The 26,144-nt window shown below is 44.7% G+C and overlaps 1 protein-coding gene across 5 annotated transcripts in view; it reads left to right on the plus strand.

The window, feature by feature from the left end:
* Nucleotides 1-447: 447 nt before the first annotated feature.
* Nucleotides 448-26,144, plus strand: part of MTM1 (myotubularin 1) — a 105,602-nt gene continuing 79,905 nt past the window's right edge. For 3 of the 5 annotated variants that reach the window (XM_074360026.1, XM_074360027.1, XM_074360028.1), the window contains exon 1: nt 11,738-11,823. The gene's annotated coding sequence lies outside the window, so the exon portion shown is untranslated. Of the gene's footprint in view, nt 601-11,737; nt 11,824-26,144 lie in introns of those variants that run through there. The other 2 variants (XM_010956481.3, XM_045517725.2) reach the window with 1 other exon arrangement.

A 26,144-nucleotide genomic window follows, 5' to 3' on the forward strand; every position in this document is an offset into this window, starting at 1 on the left:
TCTCTAACATGTTCCAACAATCATCCTGACTTTGCAGGGCAGTTAGGAGGATTTAAGGAAGATAAGTTCAGGGCTCAAGAAATGGGCACTCTTGTCAGAATCAGAGCGAACTAGTGGCCCTCAGACAGAAAGGTGTGGGCGTTAGGCTAGGGGCATTTCGATCACACATTTACCACTCTTCCCTCTTCACATTTCACTGAGATGGACTTCTCAAAGAGTGTTTCCCACCAACAGCTCCCCTAGTTAGAACACCCCAGACCCATCTGGCGAGGGCTTGACTGCCCCCTACTTCCTGTTGGCCTACTGGATGCCCTGAGATCGAGGTTGCAGAACGGATGGCTCAGTGGGGGACGAGGGGAGTGGGGCTGCTTGGGTTAATGTTTATCCACCAAGGTCGCGCTGGCCAGCCTGGGTTGGCTAGGCTGAAGTGTGCAGAGGGGCCAGAGCTGCTGCTGAAATCGCCGTGTGCAAGACCTGTTTGCCTTCTGAAAGGAGGTAGGGGGAGCGGAAATGATCCAGACTGACCCCTCATCATCTAGACTTCTCCCAGTGGCCTTCTGGAGCTCAAGGTCCCCCGGCACACACGCACTGAGTGATCAGGTGAGGAGAACCCAGGAAGCGAGAAGCAGCCCGTTTCTCTCCTCCAGCTGGGCTGGTGCTACAGTGTCATGGGGGGTGTGGAAACCGCTGTGGTCTGGCCCCCCTGTTTTGAGAGGAGCCTTGTCAGGCCTTTCTAGAACTGCTGGAACAAAGTACCACAAAGTGGGTGGCTCGAAATAACAGGCGTTTATTGTCTCAGTTCTAGAGGCTAGAAGTCCGAAATCAAGGTGACAGCAGGGTCATGCTGTCTCTGAAGGTTCCAGATGGTGATCCTCACTGTCTCTTCCAGCTTCTGGTAGCCTCAGCTGTTCTCGGCTTGTGGCCGTTTCACTGCAGTCTCTGCCTCCATCTACACAAGGCCTTCTTTTCTGCATCCGTGTCCTCTCCTCTTCGTCTGAGAACGCTGGTCCTTGGATGTAGGGCCCACACAAATCCAGGATAATTGTATCTTGAGATCCTTAACTAATTACATCTGCAAAGACCCTATTTCCAAATAAGGTCCCATTTTGAGGTTCTGGGTAGACATAAATTTGGAGTGGGTGGATACTTTTTAACCCACTAGACACCCCTAACTTTAATCTATGCCAAAGTGAGCATTTCAGAATTCATCTGTATTAGATATTATTTATGAAATTATTGTTAATTGATGAAAACATGCTTCAAAGTGGCTGCCATTATCACCCAAGTCCCCTCTAAAGGTGTGACTAACGAAAGACACTCTGATCACTGGTGTGCGTCCATCCCCAGAACAGTACCAGGTACACAGTAGGTGTTCAATAAATATTTGCCAGTTGAATACATGTAATGAAATCCATTTAATGGCCAGTCCATTTAAGGACTTGCCCTTCGGCTGAGAGAAGCTGGTCATGGGCACAAAGTCCTAGTTTCCTAGCTTTTAACGAAAGAGCCCAAGGCACTTTTTAAACAAATCTGACAAGTTAAAAGCAGTCCAAGCCGAGCCCCTCCGGTCTGCCCTGCCCGCCCTCTGGGTAGTCCCCAGGCTACTTCTGGGGAACGCAGGAGCCACGTGAAAATTCTGGTTGGGAGTCAGGAGTCTCATGCAAATGAAATTTTTGAGCACTGGTTGCTACATCACACATCGCACCAAGGCATTGACAACCACCCCTAAAGTTCACTTCCTAAAAGGCCACGACTTTTTATGCTACCCCCAGGCATTTACTGAGTCAGCCTTACATGGCTTCCTTCAGCAGACAGAGCCATTGCTGGCCCCAAGCCAGGTGGTGAAAACGGTCTGAGTGAGGAACTGCTCTTTCTATTAAAAGGGTCCCATTATTTTCAGGATGCATATTTTGCTTTCCTTGATTCCCAAAAGGGAAGTGCAATGTGAAAAAAGATATTTTTGTAAATGAGACCGGGGGCGTGGGGTGGGAAAAAGCCAAACAAGCATTGTCCATCTCTAATTGAACTAAATTGAAGGGCCAGGCTGCCAGGGTGACTGTTTTGCAACAGATTGTGCTACACGCCAGCTTACCAACTGGTGGTAATTCCCTGTGACCTTCAGGATAGTCTAGACTCTTTGGCGTGGCATTCTTTCACAGCTGCCACCATCTTCTGCCTCACTGTTAAGGACTGAATTGTGTCCCCCCCTCAAAAGCTGTTGAAGTCTTAACCCCCAGTACCTGTGAATGTGATCTCCTTTGGAAATAGGATCTTTACAGAGATAACAAATGAAGATGTGTTTAGAGTGGGCTCTCATCCAGTGTGACTGGTGTCCTCATAAAAAAGGGGACATTTGAACATAGAGGCAGATGCCCATGGGGAGAACACCGTGTGAAGATCCCAGTGATGCTGCCACAAACTAGCCAAGGGACCACCGGAAGCTGAGAGGCCTGGACCACATCCTTCCCTTCACCTTCAAAGGGAGCATGGCCCTGCCAACAGCTTGATCTCAGGCTTCTGGCCTCCGGATCTGAGACGATGCATTTCTGCTGCTTAAGCCACCCAGTTCGTTGTACTTTGGTCCGGCAGGCCTAGCTAGCTACTGCACTCGCCTTCCCCACCCTCAGTCCCGGACTCTAACTGCTCAGTTCTCCCCCACCCAGAGCACACACACCATTGCCGTCATGTGCTTTGGCTTGGAGGAATGACACATCTGAGTTCCCAGGGACATCCCATCTTGTGCTTGTTGTCACGGCTTAATAATGAGTAGTCCCCTCTCAAAGGTGTCCTGATTTGGACTCTATATTGGCTAGATGTGTCTGGGCTAGCTCCACCTTCCAGTAAGCCCCTTCTCCTTTTCTACCTGGTAAACTTCTATGCGTTGGTCAAAGCCCATCTGGAACATCACTATTTCTGTGAAACATGCCCAGTGTCAGCCAAGTTCTCAACAGTTTATACATTTCCAGCCCACAGTGCTTGTCACTACATCATGTCAGCTCAAATAAGCGCTTCTCAGGGATGCCCCCCGCCGAAGTTCTGACTGGCCCAGAGCCTGGCCATTGCTTCCATCACACCATGGACTCCCCTCCGTTCATGGCCTGTAGCCTGGCCTGTAATGAGCTATTAGGGGAAGTATTATCTGTTACGGTAACCCATTACTCGTTCCTAACCGGTGGTGGCAGGGACCACATCTGTGTCCTGGCCCGCAATTTGAATGAAGAAACATCAGAGGTGATTGTTTAAGTTCTTGACCTCCTGCTCAAGCTGTCACCTCTTGCCGATCTCGGCTGTGTCTTAATCCTCTCTCCCCTTTAGCACCTGCTACTGTGTCTAGAACATCCAAGTGCTCAATGCCTGTTTATTGTGATAGTGTTGAATTTAAGAATGTAACTCAATGGCTAAACAATTCCATAAGTCAAAAAAGATATTGTATATACTTCCCTCCTGAAAGGAATACCTTATGGCTGGGTAGAATAAAAAGGATGGATGGTAACAAGGGTTGGTGAGGATTTGGAGACGTTGGAACGCTGATGAATTGCTGGTGAGGATGTAAAATGGTGCAGCCACTTTGGGAAACATTCTGGGAGTTTTTCTAAATGTTAACAGAGTTACCATATGACCCAACAATTCCAATCATAGGTGCATATCCAATAGAAATGAAAACAGGTCCATGCAAAATATTGTACCTGCATATTCATAGCAGTGAATTATTCATAAGAGCCAAAAGGTGGAAACAAGCCAAATGTCCACAGATGGATGAATGGATAAACAAAATGTGGGAAGTATATACATGCAATGGAATATTATTTAGCCATAAAAAGAAATGAAGTACATACCTGAAACTAATATATTATTGTAAATCAACTATGCCTCAATTAAAAAGAAGTAATGAAGTACAGATGTATGTTACAACACGGATGAATCTTAAAAACATTATACTAGGTGAAAGAAGATGGACACAAAAGGTCACATATTGTATGATTTCATTTATATGAAATGTCTAGAACAGGCAAATTTATAGAGAAAGAAAATTGGTAGTTTTCAGGGGACAGTGGGGAGGGAGAAATGGGGGTGACTGCTTATGGGTATGGGGATTCTTTGGGGGCTGATGAAATATTCTGGACTATATGAATGTATGGATCATGGTGGTGGTTGGACAGCTTGGCGACCATACTAAAAACCATTGGATTGTACATTTTACTTGGGTGAATTTTATTGTGTATAAAGCCTATCCTAACAAAGGGTCAAAGACAGCACGCATGCGCAAAGTTCTGTGTTGGGGCAGCGCCAGGATTTGGGAGGAGGAGCTTAGCCCGAGCAGGTTCCCACGCGCAGCACTGAGGCCGGGGCTTTCCTGAGGCTCTGCTAGCAGTCTGAGACGTTGCCAGCGCTGTCCTGCCCCAGCAGTTCGGCTCTGTTCCCACTGAGCCCCATGGTGTGAGGAAGGGCAGGCGGGTGGTCTGCAGCTGTCCCTAGAAACACTGCCACTAGAAACACCACGTATTTTACCCTCTAGGGGTCCGAGCGGGGAAGGGGTGGGGCTGAGATGGTGGAGGCTCCATCCTGCTCAGAAATAGCTGCCCCTGGAGGCCCCCCACTTGAATAATAATAGGGTTAACAGGTTCCTTTGGGCAGTGCACATGCCCCCACATTGGTCAATGACCTCTTTAAAGTGATCCCCGGAAGCTATGACTGGAGAAGGAGCGCCTTCCTGGGACTGTCTCTGGGGCACTTTCCAAAGAACCTCCCCCAGCTCCCCACCCCTGATGGGTGTGATCCTTAGGAGGTGGCTTCTAGGCAAGCCCATCGCATCTTGCTCCCCTACACACCCCAGCCTTCCCGGTGGTGTTTTTGATCCTGATTGGATTGGAAGGGTCTAGGAAGACACTCTGGGAAAGGATCTCCCTTCACAGCTCGCATGAGTTTTTGGCAGTGACACAAAGAGGTGGCAGTGTTTATTTTGGGAAGGACCTGTGTTCTTGCTCCCCTCATCCTTCCCGTCGCCTGGGACAGGGGCGCTTGGTTAATTCTGGCTTCCTGTGGGAAGCTTTGTTTCTAAAGCAGGTCACAGGCCCTCCTGTCCTGGGTGGCAGCTGACACTGGCAGTGTACAATCACATCTGAGATGGACCACGGAGGGCCTTATCCGCCAGTCTAGGTTTTTGGTCCCCTTAGCTCAGGATCCTGTGGAGACTTAATGAATCTTCTTTTAAAAATCATGGCATAACATACATAAGCATCAAATTTACCATTTTAACCATTGGTAAGTATACAGTTTAGTGATGTTAAGTGCATTCACATTGCTGTGCAACCAGTCTCCAGAACTCTTGTCATCCTGAGAAACTGAAACTCTGTCCCTGTTAAGCAATAACTCCCTGTCCCCTTCCTCCCAGCTCCTGGTGATCACTACTGGGCTCTGTGTTTATGAACTGGACTAGAGATCTCACATAAACGGAATCATACAATACTTCTCCTTCTGTGCCTGACCTATTTCACTTAGCATAATGTTCTCAAGGGTCATCCATGTTGTAGCAAGTGTCAGAATTTCCTTCCTTTTTAAGGCTGAATAATATTCCATTGTGGATGTAGACCACATTTTGTTTGTCCATTCATCCATGGATGGGCACTTGAGTTGCTTCCACCTTCTGGCTATTGTGAATAATGTTGCTATCACATGGATGTATAAAAATCTCTGTAACTCTTCTTTCAATTCTTTTGGGTAGGTACCCAGAAGTGGAATTGCTGGATCATATGGCAATTCTATGTTTAATTATTTTGAGGAGCCATCATACACTTTTCCATACACCACTTTACATTCTCATGGACAGTGCACAAGGGTTCCACTTCTCTGCATCCTCGCCAGCACTAGTTATTGTCTGGGGTTTTGTTTGTTTGTTCGTTTTTGATAGTAGACAGCCTAGAGGGTGTGACGTGGTACCTCACTGAGGTTTTGACTTGCATTTCCTTCATGATTAGTGATGTTGTACATTTTTTCCCTTTGCTTATTGGCCGTTTTATGTCTTCTTGGAGCAATGTCAGTTCAAGTCCTTTGCAAATTTTTTCATTGGGTTATTTGATTTTTCTCTTGTTGAGTTGTTGTTGAGTGGTAGGAATCCTTTATACACTCAGGATATTAATCCTTCACCAGATATGCAATTTGCAAATACTCTCTCCCATTCCACAGGTTGCCTTTCACTCTGTTAATTGTGTCCTTTGATTCACAGACGTTTTAAAGTTTGATGTAGTCTAATTTATCTATTTTCACTTTTGCCTGTGCTTTTGGTTTCCTGTCTAAGAAATCATTGCTAAACCCAATGTCAAGATTTCCCCCTGCTTTCTTCTAGGAGTTTTATAGTTTTCACTCTAACATTTAGGCCTTTGATCCAGTTTCCCCTGCACTATTTATTGAAAAGATTATCCTTTCCCCCACTGAACGGTCTTGACACCCTTGTTAATAATCATTTGATCCTATATGTGAAGATTTATTTCTGGGCTTTCTATTCCAGCCCTTGCCAGTACCACAGTGTTTTGACTACTGTGGCTTTGTAGTATATTTTTTGAGCCAAGCGGTATGAGACCTCCAACTTTGTTCAACTTTTTCAAGATTGTTCAGAGGTCCCTTGAAATTACATATGAATTTTAGAACTGATTTTTCTATTTCTGCAAACAATGCCATTGGGATTTTGATAGACAGTGCATTAAATCTGTAGATTGCTGCTGATAACTTAACCATATTAAATCTTTGAATCCATGAACACAGATGTCTTCCCATTTATGTGTGTCCTTAATTTTTTCAGCAACATTTTATAGTTTTCAGTGTACAAGTCTCTCACTTCCTTGGTTAAGTCTATTCCTAAGTATTTTATTCTTCTCCATGAGTTCATCGTAAATAACAGAATTTCATTCGGGTTCAGGAAATATTTGCTGACATTCATGTTTTCCCTCTTTCATTTCTCCCTTCCTCATATATTCTCATTCAATTTTAATCTTGGGTCTCCAAACCCTTCAGTGTTTGGAAAGTAGCATGCTATTCACCTCAGCATGAATCAGGCCAGCCCTTTCAAATGAAAAGATAAAGTGCTTTTTAAAAATCTGTTTTGAATAAAACGCACTTGAATGTATCATAAAATAGTTCCTCATGGGGCTTACTTCCTCAAAAAATTTTTAGCGTACGACACTGAGATTTTGAAATAAAACTCATCATTGGGGGCAGAGGGAGGGTATCTTGGAAGTTGGCCTTTCCTCCAAGGGGCTTTGTTTTGATGTGGGATCTGACTGGGGCCTGGGGCAATTTTCTCACCAGGATGCTTGTGGACGAAACCTCAAAGCCATCCTGAACACCCTCTATTTGCCTAAGGATGAAGGAGACAAACAGGGCTGGCCCTTGGAAACTTTGTGATGTCATAACAATAATCCCTGCGTTTCTGGCCTTGGTGTCCAAGAGGCCCTGGGACAAAAAAATCTGGGTTTCTCTCTGTGTGTTAAGTGTTTTCATGTCCCATTCCTTGGCTCAAACTTCCACCTAGCACCTGGGAAAATAGACCCTGCTGACCCACAGGGCCTCTCCAAGGAGGCCCCCACTCAACACTGAGTTCCACAAGAAACTGGAAGGAAAACATCAGAAAGAGCACCCCTGTCTGCATGTGAGCTCAGGATCCAGGTTGACCCCCACAGGATTCTGGAGTCCTTCTGTGTGTGCCACAGGTCACTGGCAATTCCCAGAAAGAAGGTGGGGGAAATTTCTTGTCCCTGGGGCCCGTGTCATGCTCTTTCTGTCCAGACTCAGCTCCCAAGCCTCCTCCATCCAGGTAAGCACTCCTGGCCCCACCCTGATGGAGCTGGGCCACCATCTTCTCCCAGGGAGGGCTCTTTCCTGGCCCCACCCAAGTTTTTGTCTTGTAGCACACCCTTGGTATGTGTAGGGCAAACTTCACCGCCCTCTCCCCTTCAGGACCCTGGGCCTCTTAAAAGCAACCAACCAACCAACCAAGCAGAGAGATGAGCAATTGTGGGCAGCCTCAGGGCCCAGAGCTGAAGCCACTCCCCCACCCCCTTTAACCTCAACTTTATTGAAGTATGATTTCTCTATAATGAAATTCACCTAGTTCGTGCTTAGAGTTTAATGAGTTTGGGGAATTGTATACAGTCACATAATCACCATCACAGTCAAAACAGAGAACATTTCCATCACCCCCAAAACTTCCTTCTTTGCTCCCTGGCAGTCAGTCCCCTTCCCACACCTCTGGCCCCAGTCACCATAAATCTGCTTTCTGTCACTAAAGTTTTTCCTTTACCCAAATGTAATATAATCATACAGTATATAACATTCTGCATATTATTTATTCTATTTAGCATAATATTTTTGACAGTCATTCATGTTGTACCACATATCAGTGGTTCTTCCTTTTTATTTCTGAGTAGTATTCCATCATATGGACATATCACTGTTTAACCATTCACCGGTTGATGGGAATTTGAGATTTCTTATCTTTTTGACTGTTATTTTTAAAAGGCTACTATGAATATTTGAATACAAGGCTTTTATAAACATGAGTTTGTATGTGTCTTGGATAAATACCTAGGCGTGGTATTGCTTGGTTGTGTGCACATTTAACTTTATAAATCGCTGCCAGACCAAAGTGGATGTACCAATCTGCTGAGGCTACATTTTAAACAAAGGGCCCGGGTGGGGAGGAGGGAGGCAAAAGGACTTGGGGGTTCTTTTAGAAGCAGAAGTTAGTCTTGGGCACTCATGTGTTTATTTTGCAAAACAAGCTTATGAAGCAGGTATTAATATCCCCATTTCATAGATGAGGAAATCCAGGTTCAAAGAGATATTCTTGCCCCAAGTCACACACCTAACAAATGGAAGAGCTAGAATTTGAGCCCAGTGGCTTCGTGCCAATGCTCAGGGGCTTATCCCCGCCCTCTCCCACCTCTCTTCCCATCAGCCCACCTGGCAGCTCGGGAGCACTGCTCCCTTGACACACTATACACCGCACTTGCCTCTCTCTTTGCTGTATTAGGACACAATGACCCTGGGAAGCAGCACTTGACTCCTTTTTTCACAGGAAGCAGCTAATAACCAGAGACGTGAAGTGACCTTCCCAAGGCTAACGGCTTGTCTATAGAATTGCTGGAACTGGAGTCCTGGTTTCCTGACTCCAGGCACTTTCTGCCCAGTGCCCTGCAGCTACATTGAAAAGTTTTGGGGGGAGAGTAGAGCTCAGTGGTAGAGCACATGCGTAACATGCACGAGGTCCTGGGTTCAATCCCCAGTACCTCCATTAAAAAATACAAAAAAACATTTTTTTTAAGTTTTCATTTCCAACCACTTCTGTCTTCAGCTTTCTCCTTTAGAAGGATGCTCTTCCCTTTTGTCCACCTTCCTCCACTCCAGGTTTAACAGAGCGAACCTGGCGCGACCAGGTGGTGGCAGTCTCCAGCCTGCATCAAGCCGAGGCAGGGGCGTGGACCAGGGGTCAGAGCACCAGCGCCAGGGCCCTTGTAGTGAGTACTAAGGGAGAGAAGTAGGGTCCGGGCCACTTCCTTTCTCAGGGCTGCTTCTGCCCCAGGAGGCTGGGGGTGGGGCTGAGGGGACACCTAGCCAGGCCAAGGGTATAGGCCCCTCCTGGTTCTGCCTGCTTTACTCCCTGCAACTTGGGAGAACCGGATGGAGCCCCAGAAAATAGGCACCTTCTGTCTGCCTTAGCAAAAGCAGGCGGACTGTGATGGGGATGGGGGCAGGATGTCCCACCCAGAAAGGTTATCGGAGAAGCAGCCTTATGTCACGTCTCCTGCTGCCTCCTCCCTCTTGTGCAGGAGCCCTCATTTGTGTGTGTGTGTGTGTGTGTGTAAGACACAAGGAAGCCTGAAGAACCCCCAACAGACACTCACACATATACTTTGAACCATGAATGGCAGCCCCAGCCTGAGGGAGGGCATGACTTGATCAAGAACACCGCCACCTCGCTAAGGGCAGGGTGGGAAGTCTTCTGTAGGGTTCAGCCTTTACAGTTTTCAAAGTGCTTTCATCTCTCTTCCCTGCTGGATCCCATACCTACGCTGCGAGGCAGGCAGGGCAGAAGTCTCTGTCTCCATGTCACAGACCAGAGACTGGTCTTCCCTACAGGCCTTTCCTGCTTGGGTTGCCTCCTTCTGGAGCTGGGGCCGGGCCAGGGCTGGACCTAGGTTGGAGGTGGTGGAGAAACCTTCAGTAACTACCTCCTTAGGATGACGAGTGTCCCTGTTCTGTACCCTGTCACCCCCCCCCTGCCCCCATTTACAGCCTCATCCTTGAACACAGTGCCTACTGTATCCAAGGTCTCCCATCCAGCCACTGCCCTCCCTCTGTCCAACCACAGGTCCCTCTCTTCCTCTGCTCTAAGACTCACAGATTCAGGAATCTAGTTTTTCAGTGGCCCACCAGGGAGCCTCAGTGGCACACCATGCATACAATCAAGAAGCATTTACTGAGCACTCTTTGAAATTCGGTACAAAAGTGAATATGATTCAAAGAAGTTCACAGTCTGGGGAAGGGAGTTGATAGGGCAGACGTAAGCAAATGATGACATCAGTGCTCTGAGAAGGGCTCTAGGAGAGAGGGGAAGCTTCTAATTCTGCCTAGCCTGGAGCAAGTGCTATTCTGCTGGCTTTCTAGGAGTCTGGCTAATCCAGGAGAAAGGATCAACTCGTGTAAGGGGCTGGAGGGAGGAAAGAACCTGGTGCATCCAGAGAATAGAAAGATGTTCCCTGTGACTAGACCAGAATTTGGAGTGGAGAGAAGAGGCACTTTGGGAGAAGTGGCTGAAAAGTAGGCGAGGTTGGGGTCTCAAGGGCCTTGTGACTCAGATGAGAAGTCTTGACTCTTCAATAGGGTTAATATGTGTGTGTGTATATATGATATACAATTATTTACACACATACATATACTAGTATCATGTAAACAGCTGTTTTTAGATGCTGGAGTAATAACAAATATAAGAGGAAAAAAGTTCATGTTAACGTAATTCTGTTTACCATCATTAACTGAATTGCTCATGTATAATTTTAATGCAGCACAAGGAATATTACAGATAGTCTATGAGTATTTTTTATTACACATTGAATTCTCTTTCTGAAGTTGTCTATTTTTTCTTTTCCTCTCTTTTTACTGAGTTAATGATCGCATGCCCGAAACCTCAAAAAAGTAGAAGGAACTTTGTCCTGAAATGTTTCCTTTCACTAAGTCTCAGGAGAGTTCTTGGAAAGGTGCTGGCACAGCATGAAGGACACCACAGTCAGTGAAATTTCTTATTCCCTTATAGTATCTCAACTTCACGCAGCCAACCCTGTGAACTCCAAAATAGCTCAATTTCGTAACAGCCGCTAAAGTTTTATCTAGAGAAGTTTTCCCTCTGGATTTCCCCTTTATTGGAGAAAAACAGTGAGACGCAGAAAATTCTGGGACTACACTTCCCAGCGGCCTCCGCTCGGCACCTACTCCAACTTCCCTTAACAGTGGTGGCCGCTAGCATCTAGGTCCTGCCCATTCCCGGCACCGTACTCAGACCTACAACTCCCAGCTGCCTCCACGCGCCGGACCCGGCAAGGAGGGCTTCCCAGAAGCCTCCCGGGCGAAGAGCCCCACCCCTCGGAGCGGCTCCCCAGGCTCGGCCGGCGCCCCGCCCCTGGCACGTGATGCGCCGCCACCAGCCGGCGCGCGGAGGAGGGCGGCGGGCGGTGGCCAGGGGCGGGGAGGCCGCAGGGGGCGGGCCCTGGAGGGGGCGGAGCGGGGCCCCGGAGCCGAGCAGCCTGGCAACGGCGGTGGCGCCCGGACCCCGAGGTGGGTTCGCGCTCGCGGCTGGCCTGGCTCCGAGCCTGGCGCTTCGGGGACCCGTGGTGGTGGGGCCGGGAGGAGGAAGTTGGGACCCCCCCCTGGCTGGCAGGTCCCGCGAGGCCTCGCAGCACCCGCGGGAGTGGGCCGGGGGGGTTAGCCCGAGTGCCTTCGCTGTCCCCGCCGGCCAGGGCTGGGGCCGCGGAGCAGCAGGCAGGTGCCTCCGGCTTCCCCCGTTCTCCTCGCCCAAGGTCCCGGGCCGGCGGCGGGCGAAGGTCGGGACAGGAATAGGGCCGGCGGGCCGGGGAGTGAGGGAGTAGGGGCGTCGCGGCCGCTGCCCGGACTTTGCTTCCCCGTCCCGGGGCGGCGAGCGGGCCGGGCGGCCGCCCTGCCTCCCCGGCGACGCGCCGCAGCTAGTCCTTGCCCTGGCCCTCCGGGCGGGGTGAGTGCCTGCCGCATCCCTCGTGGGTCCTGCGGCGAAGACCCCATCGGCGCTCTGGGCCAGTGTTTCTTTGTCACGCAGGGAGGTTTATCTGCTTTTGCAACAGTTGAGGGAAGGTCTGAGGAGGGAACGGTTAGTTCCCTGATACGCAGTCGGAAGTCTGCACAGGCACGAGCAAGCGCCCTTTGCCGGGTTGCCTCCCTTAACTGTCTTGCTGCGCTCAGGAAGTGAAAACTAATTTTAGTTTTTGCCTAAGCAAATATGAAATGAATCTGATGCAAAAATTATATTATGGGCCTTATAGACGCATGCAAACTGTGAAGTGAAGTGGATTGTGACTGGTTGTTACAGAGACAAACTAGACCTTCACAAAGATGGAATCATGGCATGTTAGAATTGACGGGACCTTTAAGTTTATATAGTTCACTTGTTTCCCCGATAGGGAAGCTAAGGCCCTAAGAGGTTAACTAAAGTGACAACTCAATGGCAAAGCCGTTATCACAAGTCAGGTTTCTGGGGGCATCTCAGCATCTGTCTAGCCTGGGTAGTTTTTAAAATCACAGCTCAGTTATGTTCCTGGTAAAGTATCCACCCAAGAGTCTAGAGACTGAGCCAGCGATTTTGCTGTAGTTCAAACCATTTTGAATTACCTTCAGAACCATTTACCAGCCAAATAAGACCATCAGGCTTCTTAATTTATAGACATGTTTTCCTTTCACCCAGCATATATACTGGGCACGATCACCTATTCACCAACTTTGACTCTGAACTTTTGGCTGTTTCACAAAACCAAACTGACCCTTGAGAGATGCCACAGCATGGAGTAGGTTCAAACCAGAGGTACTACCAGTGTGTACCAGCTTCCTGGGGTAATTGAAAGCGGAGACCACTTATTCATAGGGGCTTTTAGATTCTAGAATGATTATTAAATGATTGGTCTCCTCACCTTAAAGTTCTAACTTGTATTTATCAAGCTGTCAGTGGCTTCATTCATTGAACTCAGAAGGCCCATAGTGTGCCAGCAGCGTCCTGAGCATGGGGAAGACAGCAGACAGCACCACTGATGAGGCCCCTGCCTTACAGAGCTTCTGTGTGGGGAAGCAGACAATAAAAAAGTAAACAATGATATGTTTGCCAGTAGAGATGATCACTGGAAGAATAGAGCTCTGAAGCTTAGCGATGACCAGCTAACAGGCCGGCATGATTGAGAGGGAGTTGGGTATTACTTTGAGTTGCTAGTGTTAGGCAGTCAGCTGCTGCTCCGTGAAAGCAAATAACCAAATCCAAAAGGAAATCTGTCTGAATCAAGGAGATTCTATGGCATCATCACTTCTCCGGCGATCGCCTCTTGGAGGATAAGTTCGTCACAGCCTCATTTTTACTTGCATTCCCCACCCCCCTACATGCTTCCAAACACCTAGAGGGGTGGTCTCTGAATCCCTTGCTGTCTCAGTCGCTGCCTCACTCCAGCTACAGAAGGCCCTGCGGACTGAGGTCAGGGTTGGGTGTAGATTTCATGCCAGTGTCTCCTGTCTGTGGGCTACCTGACCCAAGGAGTTCTCTTCCTGCATGCTGGGAACCTGCCATCCTAGGGGATCCTCAATACTTGTGTTGTGTGGTTTGTAAAGAAACTAGTTCAGTTTGGAATTAGCTCTAGAGTAAAGAAGCACCCAAGTTCCCAAGAGCAAGAGTACCAATAAAATGCGTTAGTGATAGCTTCCTATAAAATTCATCTACTTACTAGCTTTTCAGTTTCTTTCCTATTCTGGGTGTTCAGTGGCTTCCAAGCAATTTTCTTTTTCATTTTTCCCGGTTCTGAAAAATCATTGAAGTTAGAAAAAATACTCCAGTGTTCTTTGTTCCAAAATGAAAGGAGGATTAACAAAATGTAGTTACTTTAAAAACCACGGAAAGAACATGTGGTTCTTGCTCTTACTGAGGGCTCCAAAAATAAGGAGAAAAGTGGAGCCTCTTCAAGGCTTAGGCGACATTTTGAACTGGTGGCCAAGGATTTCAAAAGCGCAGAGTTTCTCGTTATTTCTAAAGTTTTTTCAATTTTATAAAAGAATAAGAGGTTGTTTTCATTACTCACTAGTAATTTCCCTTCCCTGTTTCTGACCTCTTTCAAGTTCTGCTTTCTTAGTTTTCTAGTTTCTCAGTTCATTATTCCTATTTGGCAGATGAGGGGACAGGGGCTGTCTTTTGCCAATAAGGTGTTGACTCAGGGTTTGAATCCTGGCTTTAATATTACCTGTGTAACTTTGGGCAAGTTCCTTACCTCCGAGCCTCAGCTTCTTTATCTGTAAAATGAAGTTATTAATATTACCTTCATCCAAGGGTTGTCGGCAGGACTGACATAAGTGCTTACAGTAGCATCTTGTGCATAATAGGCAGTCAAGAAATGTTAACTTATTGACTTGAGCTATCTGGAACTCTTTCTTTCTTTCTTTCTTTTTTTGAACTCTCTTAAAGAAAAAAAGTGATTCTAGCCATGTCCTAATAAACTTTTGGAAATCCAGTAAGCATGATGTTCTAGCCATTTCTCTGCATTTCATTGTTGACTCCAGCTTTTAGTTTCAGGTGACACTGGTGGCCCTGTGCACAGTTCTTGTAGAGCTAAGTTGTCTTTACTGTTTGGAGTCAGAAGTTACTTATAGTCGGAGGGTGGCTTCTGGTGTTGAATGTCTACAGTGTATTTTTCCACAGGACCACCAGGACAGTCTCATCCTTTACTTTTTAAGAATGTGGCAGGCATCTCTTTAGAAAATTGGCATCGGGCACTAGTGCTTTCTATTTCTGTCCAAGGAGCAAGGAGTGGTCAAGGACCCTCGTGTCTGTGGGAGGTGGTAGAAAGTCCCTTCTTCACTCCCTGATACTGGACAAGTCATTGCACCTCTGCTGATGGCTCTTCTGTTTGTAAGCTAGAGCGAAGACAACCTGCGCGACCAGGCTCCCAGAGCTCTTCAGGGATCAAATATGTATTATTATTATTATTATTATTATTATTGCACCTGTGTGTTATATAAGTCGTCGCTATTTGGAGAGCTGGTGTGAGAGGGCAGCATCCTTCCTGTTCTTGGCTCCTCTCCTCCATAGCTGTAGGCATGGCCTCTCTGCCCCTCCCTCCCTCTTCTGTCAGCAGTGAAATATGCCAGTGTTTTATTGCCTCTCTCAAATGGACCTGAAGCCACTGGTACACCTACGAGCTTCCATTTTGTTTATTGCTGAAATGATGGTACTGGATAACCAACAAGCACAGGGTGACAGCAAGACGGTTACTGCATCAGGGAATAGTGCCTGCCTTTTCTGCAGTGTCTCAGAATGGAAGTCTTTCCTTTTTCAGGTGAACACCTTACGTTGGCTCCTCCATGCAGCTTGAGGCCCTGCTGAGTTCCTCCACCCCTGGGTTTAGGATGAGCAGAAATCCAGGGACCTGATAGCTCTCCAGGTCCATCTGGCCTTCCTTGTTCAAACAGGATGGGTGCCAAGTGCTCTTTCTACTTGAATTTGTTTCTCAATATCCTGCAACAGATGCAATAAGTAGCTCTTTGAAATTTCATGTACTAATGTTAGTTTAGTGTCACTGTTCCCTGACTCTTTGTCGTGATATGTAACACCTGGGTCTCTCAGCATTCTTTTTTTTTCATCTTCCAAGCTTGTGATAAAGAGGGCTGAGGTTGGAGATGTGTTTCCGGGCAGGTGAAACCTCACAGGGCCCTCTCCACGCAATAGACATTTAGGAAATGTTCTTTGATTTGCACTGGACAAGGGGGCATAGCTTAGAATTGTTTGGGTATGTTCATTTCACCATTCTGTTCTATGTCCGGAGACCATATTCCGAGTACAAGATGCATCAGAGTTCATGCTTGGCCTGTCTTTCCATGGTCGATTAGCAAATTAATAAGGCAGTTCTTTGAGTCCAGTGGTGGGAGAGGTCCCACATGTTGGTTTCCCACCCCTTTCTTCCCAGCTTCTGGAATTTTGGACTGTCCTCACGTGCAGTTTGAGTTTAGGTTCATTGTTGCTTTGTTTGTTGATGTGTTTGGGGGTGGGCGGGGCTAAGGGAAGTCGAAGGACAATAAATGAAAGTAAAAATAAAAGTAACTTGTTGGTAACTCATTCAGCTCTCCTACCCTGGCCTACAGACCTCAGCAACACCGTGGTGCCCTTTTGTTAGCTCGTGATAATTGTTATGTGTTGCTATCTGGTACTTGAGCGTTTTGTGAGAAGGAAGCACTGTTTGTTTCCCAGGGTGTCTCGCTTCCTCCATGGGAACTCTTGAGGCAGAGGTGGCTCATAAACGGGATTCTTAGCATCAAGTGATGTAGCTTGAAATGCCCTTGCGTGACCCTCAAGTTCCTTTATGGCCCTGAGATGACTTAGGTGGGGACTTGGGAGAATGGGGACTGGGCTGTCAGGGTTCATTCCAGCAGCCTGAAGTCGGCCCCAGCTGTTTAACTGGAATCAGAGGTGCACCTGCGCAGCAGTGACCCGGTCCAGGCCGGGTCAGCTCTGTCTGTGCGTCACAGTGAGAAAAGTTTGCACTTGGTTCCAGTGAGACTCCTGGAGGGCACTACCGTTGACCCTGATGGGATATAAGAAACCCCAGTCAAGATTCCATTTGGAGCTTCCTGGTCCTGAGATGTCTTTGCACACATCAGTGGTTCCGGAGCTGGCAGAGAAAGTGGGCGCCCCTGCCGCACTCCTAGACAGAGGGCAGTCGGAGTTGGCCCTCACCTCTCTGTAGCCCTTGCTGTGAGACGTAACTGATTTTTTTTTTTAGGTTGAGGCTGAGTATCACCTTGCTGGCTGTTCTTTTCTTCACTATTATCAACTCTGAAATGACGTGATCTTTTCTCCAGAGTGTCCCATCACTTCCATGCTACGAAACAGTTTTTCCTTGTTGATAAAATTGTCCTGGTGCCCCTGCCTGTGATCTTAGACAAAATGCAGAATCTTAGCTTCCCCTCCCCCCAGACCCACACAACCAGAATCTGCAGTCTCACAAGACCCCCAGGTGATCTGTATGTAAGTGAAAGTTTGAGAAGGTTAATGTAAGTAGCCTTTATGTCCTCGCTTCCCAATCCTTTGGGACCACGCTGTTCATTAGAATAATAATTCAAGCCACACGTGCAACCGTTTTCCTGGTAGCCACATAAAAAAGAGACAGAGGAAATCAATTTTTATAAAATATATTATTCAACCCAACATGGCCAAAATTTTATCATTTCAGCATGTAATCAGTGTAATAATTAGTGAGCTGTCCCCCTTCCCTGTTTTGTACTAAGTGGTCGAAATCCAGCAGGCATTTTACGTTTATAGCACGCCTCAGTTTGCACTAGCCATATTTCAAGCGTTCAGGGGCTCCATGTACCGGTGGCTCCAGTGTTGGACAGCGCAGCTTTGAGAGATGCGTTTTGGCCTTGATTTGCTGATGATGTCATCAGATTTGCTGTCAATGCCGGAGGAGCAGTTAGTGCCACAGGCTGCCCGGGTAATAACTTCCGTTAACGTGCAGTGTGACCACGCCAAGCCCTTTGCCCAGGGCTAGTCCATCCTTCTCCTGTGAATCCTCACAACATCCTCACTTTGTTTCAGAGAGTTCTTTTCTGGATTTTAGCTTGGTAAGCCATATTAAGAAGTCACCATTGGTAGACGTGTGAAATGCCAGCTTCTTTCTTAGGGGCATCTTCAAAGGACTCAGGGAAGGCCTCTCCTCTGGCTCAGCGGAAAGGACCCGGAGGCCCGGATGGAGGTTTCCTGGCGCTGCAGACCTTGCAGACCAGCGAGTGGTTTACCACGCTGGCTGCTCATTAGAATCACCTGGGGAGCTTTAACGACCTGCTGCCTGGGCCCCACCCAGACATTCCAATTTCTTTGATCTCAGGGGGAGATCAGACATCTGCATTTTTGAAAAGTGTTCCAGGTGGTTCTGGCCTGCCGCCCAGCCCCAGAGCAGCTGTCCCTGGCTTTGCTGCACCGCGAACCACCCAGTATTAAGGCTGAAGTACAGATTCTGACTCAGGGGGACCGGGCCGGCCAGGGTGGAGAGCCCTCCTCTCCCAGGTGACGCAGATGCTGGTGGATGCTGGCGTGGTGGCCGCGCTCCGACTGGAGGAGCCTGTGCTCCAGAATCACCTGAGGGCGTTTCCCCAAACTCCAAGTTCGCTGGCAGCCAGCCTGGAGTTCCTGATTCAGTAGGTTTAGGGTGGGGCCCAGGATCTGATCTTGAGAAGGCGCGATGTTTTCCATACTCCACCACAAAGTATTATGTTGACTTTAGGTTCCGAGTAGGCACACCTCTGGTGCACAAATGGATGTTGAATTTTATCAGCCCCCTTTCTGCCTTTACAAAAATATGTTTTTCCCCCTCTTTAAGCTTGTTAACGCGATGGGCTGTTTTAAGGGATTTGCTAATATAGCTTGGTAGCATTAACCAGGTTTGCACTGCTGGCGTCAATGCATTTCTTACTGCTGGATTTGTTTGGTAATATTGTCTTCAGGATTTTTACATGGATATTTGTGAGTGAGATTAGGCTTTAATTTTCTTTTCCTGTACTGTCTTTTCTAGTTTAGTATCGTTTGCTAGCCTTGTAAAGTGAGTGAGAGTATTCCCTTTTCCTGGAAGTTTGTATAAAATTGGAGTTATCTGTTCCTTGAATGTTTAGTAAAACTTGCCCCAGAGCCCCCCAGGGTCTGGTGCTTTTGCTGTGGGAAGAGTTTGAACTACCAGTTAATTTCTGCTGTATCTGTAGTTATGTCTGTCTTTTCATCCTTAAATCTTCATGTTGTTTATTTGTGCCTTCTCTCATTTTTTTCTTGATTTGTCTTGCCAAAGATTTGTCCATTGTGGTTATGCAGTATGAGGTTTGTCAATATGTGGAAATGAATGAGCATAATTATATTCTCAAGCTTCTTTTCGATTAATGTTAATGAAACTTTATATGATTTTAAAGTCAAATTTGTATCAAGGTGTAGTCCGAAAAGCCTTGCTTTCACCCTGTCTCCTGCCAGGCGTGCTGTTTCCGCCAGCCACTCCAATCAATATGACTAGTTTTCAGTTCATCTGTGTTTCTTCTTCCGCAAATTTGAGCTAGTGTGCGTGTGTGTGTGTGTGTGTGTTGCATTTCCTCCCTTTTCTTATATCAAAAAAGCATACTATATACATTATCCAGCCTCTTGCTTTTTTTCACTTAAAATATGCCCCAGAAATCACTGTTCTCTTCATTATCTCCTTCCTTCTTTCTTTGGATTTATTTTGCTGCTTGGATGTTTCAAAACATGTTTTTATTATTATTTAGTTTTTTAGTTGTTGTTATTTAGTGCTAATATAGTCTCATTTCCATTTTGATTATTTCATTCATCTGTGAGTTTCGAAGTTTATTTTTAATTCACAAATACATTTTCTAGGTATCTTTCAAGCTGATTTCTGACTTAATAGCATGATGGCTACAGAATGTCGTCTGAATACTAGCAGCTCTTTGAAATGTGTTGAGGGTAGGTTTATATAAATAGCATTTTGTGGTTGGCCTCTTTCACTTAGCGTAATGCTTTTTATATTCATCTATGTTTCCTCACTCATCATGTAGCATCGGTTGGTGACTTTCTGTTGCTAAGTACTAATAGATAATATGGCTATACCATAATTTGTTTTTGCTAATTGATGATCCTTCGGGTTAATTCTATTTTTTGGCCATTATGACTGAAGCTGCTATGAACATTGCTTACAGGTCTTTGTGTCAACTCATGTTCTTATTTGTCTCGCGTAAATACTTAGGTGTGGCGTTGCTGGGCCAGCTGCTTCGTGTATGTTTAACTTTACAAGAAACTGTCAAACTATTTTCCAAAGTGCCTGTGCCATTTTGCATTTCCATCCCACTGACAAAGTAAAGTATGAGAGTTCTACTTGGGCCAGGTTCTCACTAACACTTGTTATTGTCTGTCTTGTTAAATTGAAGCCTGTCTAGTGGCTGTGTAATAGTAGCTCACTGTGGTTTTCGTTTGCATATTCCTAATGACTAATGATGGCCGAATATGTCTTCATGTGCTTATTGGCCATTTGTATATCTTCTTTGATGAAGTATCCACTCAAATCTTTTCCCTGTTTCTTATTGGAATGCCTGTCTTATTAAGTTCTAAGAGTTCTTTGTATATTTTGGATACAAGGCCTTTGTTAGGCAATTTGCAAGTCCTTTCTCCCAAACTGTGATTTACCCTTTCATTTTTCTTAACTGTGCCTTTGAAAGAGCAAAGATATTTAACTTTGATGAAGTCCAGTGTATTGGTTTTTTTTTTTTTGCCTCTTGTAGTTTATGCTTGTAGTTTATTCTAAGAAACCTTTGCTTAACCTGAGTTCACAAAGATTTCCCCCTGTGTCTCATTTTAGACTTTTGCAGTTTTAACTCATTTTAGACTTTTGCAGTTTTAACTCTTATGTTTAGACATATTTTTTAAACATTTTTTATTGATTTATAATCATATTACAATGTGTCAAATTCCAGTGTAGAGCACAATTTTTCAGTTATACATGAACATGTGTATATTCATTGTCACATTTTTTTTCTCTGAGCTACCATAAGATCTTGTATGTATTTCCCTGTGTTATACAGTATAATCTTGTTTATCTATTCTGCAATTTTGAAATCCCAGTCTATCTCTTCCCACCCCTCTGCCCCCTTGGCAACCACAAGTTTATATTCTATGTCTGTGAGTCTATTTCTGTTTTGTATTTATGCTTTGTTTGCTGTTTTTTTTTTTAGATTCCACATATGAGCGATCTCATATGGTATTTTTCTTTCTCCTTCTGGCTTACTTCACTTAGAATGACATTCTCCAGGAGCATCCATGTTGCTGCAAATGGCATTATGTTGTCAGTTTTTATGGCTGAGTAGTATTCCATTGTATAAATATACCACATCTTCTTTATCCAGTCATCTGTTGAAGGACATTTAGGCTGTTTCCATGTCTTGGCTATTGTAAATAATGCTGCTATGAACATTGGGGTGCAGGTGTCATCCTGAAGTAGGGTTCCTTCTGGATATATGCCCAGGAGCGGGATTCCTGGGTCATATGGTAAGTGTTTAGACCTATTTTGGCATACAGACACTAAGGTGCCCCCCCCACCCGATTTCTGCCCACCCCCCATTTTCATACCCTGTGTAATCCCCTTCCCTTGAGTTTACAGCCTTCTGAGACCTTGAGCAGAGGATCCAGCTAAGACATGCCCAGACTCCTGTCCCAGGACCCACACAAACTGTGAGATAATTAATGTGTGTTGTTTACAGCTACTAAGTTTATTATGCAACAGTATAAAAGTAATACTTACGTGCCTCATTTCAAGTTAATTTTGTATATTGTATGAAGTGAAGGTCAAGATTCACTTATTTCCATATGGACTTCAGATTGTTCCAGCATGATTTGTGGAAAAGACTATCCTTTTTCCATTGAATCACTTTGGTACCTTTGTTGGTACCAAATCAATCGACCATTTCTAGGACCTCCCAAAGATGAGCCTAATTCTGGACTCCATTCTGTTCCATTGATCTTTATGTCTAATCTTATGCCAGAACCACACAGTCTTGATTGACTGAGGCATTACAGTAAGTTTGGAAATTGGGTAGTGGAAGTACTCCAACTTTGTTCTTTTTTATCTGTACCCCCAGATTATTTTGGCTATTCTTGGTCCTTTGCTTTTCCATATAAATTTCATAATCATCTCGTCAATTTCTATGACAAAGCCCACTGAGATTTGATAGAGATTGCATTAAATCTATGGATCAGTATTGACATCATAACAATATTGAGACTTCCAATCCTTGAACATTAATTAACCTCATCTTATTTAATTTTTCTCAGCAGTGTTTTATATTTTTCAGTGCATGGATCTTGTACTCATTTTGTTAAATGTATCCCTAAATATTTAATTTTTTTATATTATGGAGATATTTTTATACTTCAGTGTTCATTATACATTGCTAATGATACAAATACAATTTTTTATGTTGCCCTTGTGTATCATGCAAACTTACAAAATTTATTTACTAGTTCTAGTAGTTTTTTTCTGTAATATTCTTAGGATATTTTACATATATGATCATGTCATCTGTAAATACAATTTTAATTCTTCCTTCCATTATGTTATGTCTTTTCTTTCTTTTTCTTATCTTATTAAAGTTGCTAGGATCTCTAAAATATATTGAAGGCAAGCAATAAGAGAAACCATCCTTGCTTTGTTCTCAGACTTCAGTGGGAAAGCACTGCATCTTTTACCATTAAGTAGATGTTAGCTATAGGTTTTTCATAGGTGACCTTAACTATTCCTAGTTTGCTGAGATTTTTAAAAATCATCATTAGATGTTGAATTATGTTTATATAAACTATGTCTCAGATATAATCTTCAGGAAGATAGTATACCTCATGAATAGCCCTGTTGACTCTACATATCACCACATTCATACCTATTATCAACCACCAGTACCAAGCTTTTCCTTCTAGTGTTGATAACAGAATTTCCATCTGGAGGTTGAGAATTCCTTTTATTTTTTTATGGAGCAGCATATACAATTGTCCCTTGGTATCCACAGAGGGGATTGGTTCCAGGACCCATTGTGGTTACCAGAATCTGTGGGTGCTCAAGTCCCGTAGTCAGTCCTCCATATCCATGGATTCTGCATCCATGGATAAGGAAGGTTGACTATTGCTCCTTCAAAGGCCGTGGCAATTCTGTGTCAGATTCATACGTGTCATTGGTATGGTACTGGTATTTCTTCATCTTCTTTCTTTGCCATTCTTTTGACACTGGTTTTGGTTTCTCTTCATCTTCTTGCCTTTTTTATTTCTGTCTTTTCTCTTAGATTATTTCTTCCACATCTATGAAAACTTCTTCCCTGCTGGTAGTGTCAAGTTCTAGAACTGTTCGTGTGTGCACACACATGTGTAGCAGGGATAGCTGGCCACTTGTATTTGTGGCTGGAATAATAGGTGACTGCCCCAGGTAGGAAGATAGCTGTTGTCCGTACACCAGGTCACTGCAAGTCTTGCTCTTTCTGAAACTCCGAGGCTTCTAATGAAGCCAGTCTTTGGAGATTACCTTTGGATACTCCATTAACTACCATGGCAAACTACCTCCTGGGCAGGCGACTAGTCTTGCTGCTGATCTGTTAATCTTGAAGGTCACCCTGCTCTTGTAAATTAGGACTAATTAAGATGTATCAAGCCCAGCATTTTGAACAATTGGGAGGCCCTGGCAACATTCAGAAACCTCACTTGCTGCTTTTGCTTCTAGCACGTGTAGAGAAGGGACGGGCAGCACCAAATCATACTTATGCAGCCCGTTTTCTGAGCTCTTCTTTGGAATTCCCTTCAGAGACCGTGGCACCTTTTACAGAATATCCTCAACAGAGTCCACTGTCTGAGTAAGAACTTGCCATTTGGCTTTAGATCAAAATTATTTTGAGGCCCATCTATTAAAGAGAGTGGATGTTCATGCTGTGGGAAGCATTGTTCTTTAAGAATTGAGATATGGTAAACTTCATGAGATGATGTCTTACGTAGCTTTATGTTCTAAAAGCAGTTTCAAAAGAGTTGAAAGAATACTTTGAATTGTGACAGTGTTGCTGGAATAAGCACACACCATCAACACGGAACACTTTGTAAAATAAGCCATCTAGCCACATATGCTCTGATAGGCATTTTAACCCTTATTAAAATTTGTCCTTTTTAATATAGTTTGAAAAGACTCTTCTATGACACAAAGTACTATTGCAGTCAAACAAGAAGGAGTACATTGGCTCAGTGCCTCACAGACATGGATTTGGGGGGTGGGAGGGAAGTCACTATGTTTTACTCATCCTTAAACTGAAGGCTAGTGTTATTTTTTAATGACCATCAGATTTTATTACATACAGATGAAATTCCAAAAATAAAGTTTTTTATTGACCTGTGTAAGCAGGAGGCATAATGTTTTCATTTTTAAAATTTGATCATCAATTAGAGAATTAGAGTGACAGATACCTGTTCGTGGGTATACTGTGTAAGAGGGCCAGACTGCCTGGGTTTGAACTGTAACTTTGAGAGTTCTTAGTAGATATGTTTAACCTTCCTGTTCCTCAGGGTTGTGTGTTTTCATTTGAAGAGAGTACTAGTAGTTGCCTTATAAAGTTAGCAGGACTGAATGAGTTCATCTGTGCTTAGAACGATGCTTGACACACAGCAGAAAATCAGTAAATGGAAGCCATGATCTTTATCCATGAGCAGACGTTCTCTTTTGTTTTAATTGTATAGTATCACCTGTATTATTGTCTTTATTACTACTTAACTTGTCATATATTTATTCATCTCCCTAACTCAGTTGCTAGCTTCTTGAAGACCTATCTCAGGGAATGGGCAGCCATTCTTTGCAGTACTGATTGTAGTAGTGAAACCTGGAGCCTGTTCACGAGACCACTGAGAAGAGTGGAAAACCGAGTGTGGAGCAGTGGGCTGCTATGCGGCAGGGGGAATGAACAGAGTACAGCTCCACACACCCACACTGATGGCTCTCACAACAGTGCTGTGTGAGAAGAGAAGAGGCCATAAGAATGTGTAATGATTCTACTTCCATATAGAAGTTCAAAACCATGCAAAATCAACATATTATTTGGGGAAGTATACATATGTAGAAAATTATACGGATGTGCAAAGGAGTTATCAACACAAAGATCAGCCCTCAGGAGGCAGGGTGGAGAGCCTTATTTATTTTATTTATGTATGTTTTAATTTTTTTATTGAAGTCTAGTCAGTTTATAATGTGTCAATTTCTGGTGGACAGCATCATGTTTCAGTCATATATATACATACATATATTCCTTTTCATATTTTTCATTATAGGTTACTACAAGATATTGAATATAGTTCCCTGTGCTATATGAAAGAAACTTGTTGTTTATGTGTTTTATAAATAGTAGTTAGTGTCTGCCAATCTATCTGGAGCACCTTTAATGCCTAAAGACTGACGTCTTCAGAGTTGTGCAGGGTTACAAGGATGGAACTGCATTCACTTACTCATTGACTGAAGGCCCGAGCTGTTCTGTGCGGTACTGCACCGGGAACCAGCTCATGGCCTTAGGAAGCGCAGATCTAATGGAGAGACACAAAATGTCAAGGGATAGGTAAGCACAGTACAGCATGAGAAATGATACGTTAGAAATTTTTATAGCAGGGTGGGAGGGATAAATTAGGAGTTCTGGATTTGTAGATACACACTACTATATGTAAAATAGATAAACAGCAAGGTCCTACTGTACAGCACAGGGAACTATATTCAATATCATGTAATAGCCTATAATGGAAAAGAATATGAAAAGGAATATATATGTACGACTGAGTCACTATGCTGTACACTAGAAATTAACACAACATTTGTAAACCAACTATACTTCAATTAAAAAAAAGAAATTTGTACAAAATACAGAGAAATGAGGTGTGTGTGTACACAGGTGTGTACATGGGGGAAAGCTTCCTCTATCTTGAAACAGGTGATGAAGGACCCAGTGCCGAGAAAGCACCTGCTTCTCCTCTCAGTGAAAGTGCCTGGAGGAGTTGGTCCAAATAGCAGGTTATCATCTCCAGCCTTTTCTCTTCTCTTTGTTTTTCTAGAAGCTGCACATCTGCCTTCAGTTCCTTTCTGTCCCTCCCCCTCCACCACTGATTACAGTTGGAGGAATCGTCAGTAATGCCCAGGCAGAAGGGCGATGGGAAGGAAGATGATCTGAACCAGCACCTTTGTTACTATTATAGTTGTGCCTCTTTATGTGTGTGTACTCTTACCTTCAACAAGTACCTTTTTAACTTTTGCTTAAGAAGGTACTTTTCCCTAATACATTTAAAATGTACTTTGGGGGAATAGTTT

Source organism: Camelus bactrianus, chromosome X, assembly GCF_048773025.1.
Source record: "Camelus bactrianus isolate YW-2024 breed Bactrian camel chromosome X, ASM4877302v1, whole genome shotgun sequence".
Taxonomy (NCBI): domain Eukaryota; kingdom Metazoa; phylum Chordata; class Mammalia; order Artiodactyla; family Camelidae; genus Camelus; species Camelus bactrianus.